Consider the following 7748-nt stretch of genomic DNA (forward strand, 5'->3'; position numbering starts at 1 on the left):
GGATGTGGAAAAAAAAAACACGAAACGAAAGGCACGGGTTCAGACGCAGCGGCGGGGTGCGCGCAAGGGGATGTGGAAAAAAAAAAAAAGAAACGAAAGGCACGGGTTCAGACGCAGCGGCGGGGTGCGCGCAAGGGGATGTGGAAAAAAAAAAAAAGAAACGAAAGGCACGGGTTCAGACGCAGCGGCGGGGTGCGCGCAAGGGGATGTGGAAAAAAAAAAAAAGAAACGAAAGGCACGGTTCAGACGCAGCGGCGGGGTGCGTGGACGGGGATGTGGAGGAGAAAAGTGAGCACGAGTGTTGATCGGTGAACTGCGTCACCAATCAACGCTCGGCGGCACTAAGGGGGGTGAAAAAGAAAAGAGCACGAGTGTTGATCGGTGAACTGCGTCACCAATCAACGCTCGGCGGCTGCTAAATTTGGGCACGGACGGACGTGGCGCAGTGAGGGTGGAGGGGGAAGTGGGGATGGGGGTAAGGGGGGATGGGGGGGGTAAGGGGGGATGGGGGGGGGGGGGGTAAGAAAGATCGGGCCGGGATCGGGGTATCAACACTTACGGTTGTAGTCTGTCTTCTTTCTTCTGTTTTCTTTCTTCTGTCTTCTTTCTTTTGTTTTTTAGCGAGAATTATGGTGTCACAGGCTACTGTGGCACCACAAGTCTCAGCACAGGAGGGGGATCTGACAGCGTGACCGCTCTGCAGGAACCCTCACCAAGTGTGAGGATTCCTGAAGAGCGGTCAGACAGGTCAGGGACAGGTGAGACAGGTCACAGAGCGGTCACACACCGCTGCTGTGACCTGTGATTGGTGGGATCGATGATCACATCGATCCCACCAATCAGGGGAGGCCCTGGTGACGCCGGTGTTGCTAGGCACCAGCCTATGATCGGAGCTCACAGCTCCGATCATAGGCAGGTCACCGGCAGGTCACCAGTAGGTGACCGGCAGGTGACCGGTAGGTCACCCCCAGGTCACCATCAGGGCACAGCGCGGGCACACCGCTGCTGTACCCTCTATCCGGAGGTGGCAGGGAGATGAGGCAGGGCCCAGGCAGTTATATTCAAGCAGGGCACAGCGCGGTAACACCGCCGCTGTGCCCCGCCATTGGCGCGATCGATGTGATCGTCGATCGCGCCAATGCGGCGGGTCTGTGCCCTGATTGACGCGATCGACGATCACATCGATCGCGCCAATCAGCTGCAGGATCCGGACCGATGAGGAGGCAGGGCAGGGCAGAGGGGGCGCCGGTCCAGGCAGGGCACAGCGCGGTAATACCGCCGCTGTGCCCTGCGATTGGCGCGATCGATGTGATCGTCGATCGCGCCAATCCGGGGGGTTTTGGTCGGTGCCTGGCGTTGCCAGGCACCGGCCCCAGGATCGAGTACATCGGTACTCGATCCTAGCCTGGGACCTCACTGTTTCAGCCAATCTGATTGGCTGAAACAGTGAGAAAGGCTGTGATTCGCTGTTCAGAATTGAACAGCCAATCACAGCGATCGGGAGGCCGGGGGGGCGGCGCCATACCCCGAAATGCCGAGGCCATCTTCCCCCAGGTGAGATGGCGTCGGAATTTTAATGCGATCACCGCGACTTAAGTCGCGGTGTCGCATTAAAGGGCATGACGTACTATCCCGTCGGCGGTCATGGGGGCCCACCCCACCTCGACGGGATAGTACGTCGGATGTCAGGAAGGGGTTAATGAACATTTCTCACATCATTTTAGCAGGGTGTTTATCTTTAAACATTGCCTACTTTGGGGGGTGGTCTAACTATAAATCCATTATACTTATTAGGCCGGTTTCACACGTCAGTGGCTCCGGTACGTGAGGTGACAGTTTCCTCACGTACCGGAGACACTGACACACGTAGACCCATAAAAATCAATGCATCTGTTCAGATGTCATTGATTTTTTGCGGACCGTGTGCGGACCGTGTCTCCGTGTGCCAAACACGGAGACATGTCAGTGTTCGTGGGAGCGCACGTTTTACACGGACCCAATAGAGTCAATGGGTCCGTGTAAAACACGGACCTCACACGGACATTCTCCGTCTGGGGTCCGTGTGCGTGCCGGAGACAGCGCTACAGTAAGCGCTGTCCCCCCCACATGGTGCTGAAGCCGGTATTCATATCTTCCCTGTAGCAGCGTTTGCTATAGAGAAAATATGAAGAATAGTGTTAAAAATAAAGATTTAGGTGTCCGCCGCCCCCCCACCCCCTGTGCGCCCCCCCGCTGGTCAGAAAATACTTATCCGGGTCCCCCGTCGGCTGTCGCTCCTTCCTGGTCTGGCCGCGCCTCCTACTGTATGCGGTCACGTGGGGACGATCAATTACAATCATGAATAGTCGGCTCCGCCCCTATGGAGGTGGAGCCACATATTCATGACTGTAAATGATCGGGCCCACGTGACCGCATGCAGGAGAAGCCGCGGCAAGACCAAGAAGGAGCGACAGCCGACGGGGGACCCGGGTAAGTATTTTCTGACCAGCGGGGGAGCGCACAGGGGGTGGGGGGGCGGCGGACACCTAAATCTTTATTTTTAACACTATTCTTCATATTTTCTCTGCAGCAAACGTTACTGCAGAGAGGATATGAATCGCAGCTTCAGCACCATGCAGAGTGGGTACCACACGCTCCGTGTGGTACCCACTCGCCATACGGGCGGCACACGTGTGCCGCAGGTATGGCCTCCGTGAGTTCCCAGGCACACGGACACGGATAACTCCGGTACCGATTTATTCCGGTACCGGAATTATCTGGACGTGTGGGACAGCCCTTACAGATACACCAGGGACCACATCCACTGAGCAGCCCACCAGGACCACACCCACAAATCTTTAAAAGTAAGTTTTGAAGACCCCAAATCTGCTGCTTCAATGTGTAGAGCAGATTGCAAGTGTCTTTTAACTTACAGAGACACCAGGACCACAGCCGCCGCCTGTCGTCAGCCCAGGACCAGCCCACCAGAACCACAGCCACAAATCTTTACAAGTAAGTTTTGAAGACCCCAAATCTGCTGCTTCAATGTGTAGAGCAGATTGCAAGTGTCTTTTAACTTACAGAGACACCAGGACCACAGCCGCCGCCTGTCGTCAGCCCAGGACCAGCCCACCAGAACCACAGCCACAAATCTTTACAAGTAAGTTTTGAAGACCCCAAATCTGCTGCTTCAATGTGTAGAGCAGATTGCAAGTGTCTTTTAACTTACAGAGACACCAGGACCACAGCCGCCGCCTGTCGTCAGCCCAGGACCAGCCCACCAGGACCACAGCCACAAATCTTTAAAAGTAAGTTTTGAAGACCCCAAATCTGCTGCTTCAATGTGTAGAGCAGATTGCAAGTGTCTTTTAACTTACAGAGACACCAGGACCACAGCCGCCGGCCTTGCTACCGCAACAATGTCCTCTTCTGACAGCCCTCCTCCACAGCAACAGCGTGTATCGGTAAGTTAACACAAAAAATGTTTTGTTTTTTGGGGGGGGTTTTTAATTTACATTTTTTTTGATCACTACATGCATAAATTATGTTTCAACAGGAAGCTGAATCAGATGAGGAGCTGTCAGAAGGGGGCGAGACGGGTGGAGAGATGCAAGTGGAGGAGGAACCAAGTGTAAGTAGTGGTGAAACAGTTGCTTCGCACATCACACTGCACCATACACAAAACAGATTTTCATACATAACTAAACACAGAAAATATATGCCTACATTATTACTGAGAATTTGTTTCCTTTATTTCAGGCTGCTGCTGCTGCTGCTCCTGCTGCTGCCGCTGAAGGTTCTCCCAGACACTCTCAGAGTCGGCGGACTTGTCGCCGCGGTCGGCCATCAGTGAGTTTTTTTTTTTTTTTTATTGGGAGGGGGATTCTATTGGTACTTTAGTGTTTCAGTGTACTAATTTGTTTGTTTTTCTTATTCTTCTTTTTTTGGCACAGGCTTCACAGCGTGCTCCCGCAGGAGATGACGATGACGATGATGACGACATCGACATAGATGGTCTCATCGAGGAGGTTCGCGAGCGGGAGCCGCTGTGGAACATGGCTGACCGCAGGCATGCCGATACCGGTGTCACCCGTCGGCTCTGGGACGAAGTGTGTCACAACCTCTTTCCAAGGTGGGAGAGCCTTCATCCTCAGCAGCTGAGCAAACTAGGTAAGTATTCACTTTACAGTGATGTTTTGAGCTGATTGTAATGTATTGCATTTACCAATTTTTTTTTTTTCTTTTCATTCTTGTCTTCACAGTTGGAAAGGTTAGGAAGCGGTGGCGGTCACTGAGGGATCGCTTTAAGAGGGAATTCAACACGGAGATGCAGGCCCCGAGTGGCTCTGCAGGAAGGAAGAGGAGCAAATACAAATATGGCCCGGCCCTCTCCTTCTTGAGGCGAACCATGCTGAGCAGAGTGTAAGTATTCTACAGCCCACTAATAACCATGTTAACCTGTCTACTTAGTTTGCTTTCAGTCAGGGCTTTTTCATATCAATGTATTCATTTCTTTTGTTTTTTCTTTCACAGCACCTTCTCCAGCCACCGGGCGCCTGCATCTTCCTCTGCGCCCTCTGGAGCGATCCCTCCTGAGTCCGCCACTGAGGGCCACGTCGGTAGGCCCCACACCACTGACCCCTCCTCTGACCCCTCTTTCCCCTCCTCTGACCCCTCTGTTCCCTCCACTTCATCCGCCCCAAGCAGTGGAGCATTATTGCAGCCTTCATTGCTCGCATCTGATGCTGAACAGTTAGCGTTCCCTTTACCCCACCCCTCTGATCCTGCCACCTCTAGACCACCATTAGGTTCTTGGCGGCAGCGACAGAGGGGTCAGGAAAGGAGCTATGCTCCTGAGTTCTTACACCTGAATGCATCCTTCCAAGGCTCTTTCAAAATTTTGGGAGAGCAAGTGACTGCTGGTTTCAACATGGTGCAGTCACGCATCAGTGAAACAAGCCAGGAAACCAGCAGTCGCTTGGATAGGCTGCATTCAGCTGTAAGTCCAGATCCGGCCAATATTTTTTTCCAATCCATGCTCAGGAGCATGGAGAAGCTTTCTTTTGAGCAACAGATGCGGGTAATGAATACCTGCCATAATGCTCTACTGCAGGCCATTAACGAGCCCCAATCGACCCACACACCTCCCCACACATCCACTACAATTCCACCCCAGGTCCCATTTCCACACCATGCCCAACCCCAGGCCCCATTTCCACACCATACCCCCCATTACCAAACCCAGCCCAAATATCCACACCAGCACCATTACCAAACCCAGCCCCAATCCCCACACCAGCACCATTACCAAACCCAGCCACAAACCCCACGCCAGCCCCATTACCCAACCCAGTCCCACTACCCAACCCAGTCACAATACCCAGCCCAGTCCCCATACCCATCCCGGCCCCAAAACCAAATTCCTTCCCCACTGTTTTCTTCCTTGCCCAGCTTCCCTTCCCCAACAAGTTTTCCCCCTACCCCAACACCACCCCCCTCTGGTCAGGCTCCTGGTTTTACTCCCCCTTCCACTGCACCCCAAACAAGTAGGGTTTCCCCACCTATCGACGTGGTCCAACCTTCCTGCCCCTCCTCCCCTCGTATCTCCACCCCACACTTTGAAGACCTGTAAAAATTTATTGTTATTGTTAATATTTGTAAAAAAAAATTGGCCAATTTTTTTTTTTAAAAATTGGAAAATAAAAAATATCTTGTTTTGGCCAAAATAAAAATTATTTAAAAAAAAAAAGAGTTAAAATAAAATTCTGTCTGATTTAAATTCTAGTCTTTGTGTGTGTGTGGATTTATTAACGTAATATAAATAAAAAAGGTTTAATAAAAACAAACACCAGACGTGTGAAAGGTATAACATATTGGTTTTACTAGCAAGAAAACCACGCTTTTGGGCCTTTTTTTTTGTTTGTTTTTTTGTTTTGGTAGAAACACATTTTTTACATAAACAAAACACATGGGAAACCGGTTACACAATCATGTCTTGCCATGGGATCCGTCCGACAGGTGACACAAAATAATCGGCAAACTGGTCCCTCATCCTTGTAACAGAACCTGTAGAGCGAACCGAGCTGCTGCGGTAGTCCCACAAGGTGGTCTCCAACTCTTCGTCATCCAAGGAAACGGGCTCCTTTGAAAGGACAAGGTTGTGGAGCACCACACAGGCTTTAACTACCTCATCTATAGTTGTGTTTTTCAGTTTGATAGCCGTCAGCAGAACTCGCCACTTCGCCGTCAATATGCCAAAAGAACACTCCACTACTCTTCGTGCTCTAGTAAGCCGGTAATTAAAGACCCGCTTGGTATGGGTTAAGTTCCGGCTACTATACGGTTTCAGTAGGTGCGGCGACAGTTGAAAGGCTTCATCACCTACACAGACATATTCCATGGCTGGTTCACTTGTTCCTGGCAGTGGTCTGGCTGACGGGAAATCGTAGCTCTCTCCATAAAGGCAACGACCCATTGGTGAGTTTTTAAAAACTTGCGAATCGTTGGACCGTCCATACGCTCCGATGTCCACGGCAAGGAACTTTCAGTTGGCGTCTGCAATAGCCATAAGGACGATGGAGAAATACTTCTTATAATTATAGTACTCCGATCCTGTTCCTGCCGGTTTCGCAATCCGTATGTGTTTCCCGTCAACTGCGCCCACACAATTTGGGAAATTGCAAAATTGCTGAAACTCTTCTGCACTTCGCAACCATATTTCCATGGATGGTTGGGGGATATACTCTGGTTGCAAAGTGGTCCAAATAGCCCGACATGTGTCCTTCACTATTCCAGAAATAGTGGAAATGCCTAGCCTGAATTGGTAATGGTGCGAAGTCATAGATTCACCCGTAGCTAGGAAACTTTTAAAAAAAAAAAAAAAAAAAAAAAAAAAAAGGTTAGAAAAAATTGCACAGACCAACAAGTTTCAATATGGCACTGTTAATTTTTTTTTAAGGACGGGACACACAATCAAACCATCATGAAACCGGTGTAAAAAAAAAGGGGAATGTCCGCCAAGAAAACCAAAATTACATGCTGCAGAAAATAGTGCGCAGTATGCCAGCGCAGTATTGTCTGCAGCATGTAATATAACATTAAAAATGACCAATGACAGAAAAAAAAAGAGGCTTACCGCAGGGTCACCATCAGCCGCTCCGCCGGTGTGATGGCAAGCCTCATCCTTGTGTCCTGCCTTCGGATGACATCCTCCAGTTTTTGAAGCAAAAAGTCGAAATGTTCCATCCTCATCCGCACGTAGTTGTAGAATTTGTGTGGATTGTGCCGCAACTCCAGGTACAGAGTGGACTGGACACCCCGGGTCATCCGTAGTTCATTAATCGGATGAATCCACAGTCGTCTCCGTTGCTGCAGAAGCATCCTACGCCTTTCCGCTGCCGCCTCCTTCTCCCGCACTATGATATCCAGGCGATTCGTCTCAAAGATAACGTCGGTAACCAAACTAGCAATCCTCCCAAGAACACCTTCCATTGCTGCCACAAAACTAAAACCCTCAAAGATGGGCTGTAAAAACAGTAACTATATAGTTTTCCATATTTTCCAGTAGCCAATCAAATTTGGGAGCCTCCCATTTTAAAAACGGATCCGTCGTAAAAACGGATGCAACGTATGCAACGCATCCAGTATTTTCGACGGAAACGTTTAACGGATTTGCGACGGATCCGTCGAAATGCTGTATGCGTGGCATACGTTTGTCTCCGTTTTTCACTTTTTCGACGCATCCGTTTTTTCGGCAAAAAATACGTTTT

The 7748-nt window shown here is 50.3% G+C and overlaps 1 long non-coding RNA gene across 1 annotated transcript; it reads left to right on the plus strand.

Moving 5' to 3' along the window:
• Positions 1-3086: 3086 nt before the first annotated feature.
• LOC143766244 (uncharacterized) lies at positions 3087-4355 on the plus strand. Its single transcript, XR_013213551.1, has 3 exons — positions 3087-3828; positions 3933-4149; positions 4242-4355. It is a non-coding gene; the product is annotated as an uncharacterized LOC143766244 (long non-coding RNA).
• The last annotated feature ends 3393 nt before the right edge of the window (positions 4356-7748 follow it).

This window comes from Ranitomeya variabilis, chromosome 4 (assembly GCF_051348905.1).
Source record: "Ranitomeya variabilis isolate aRanVar5 chromosome 4, aRanVar5.hap1, whole genome shotgun sequence".
Lineage (NCBI taxonomy): Eukaryota > Metazoa > Chordata > Amphibia > Anura > Dendrobatidae > Ranitomeya > Ranitomeya variabilis.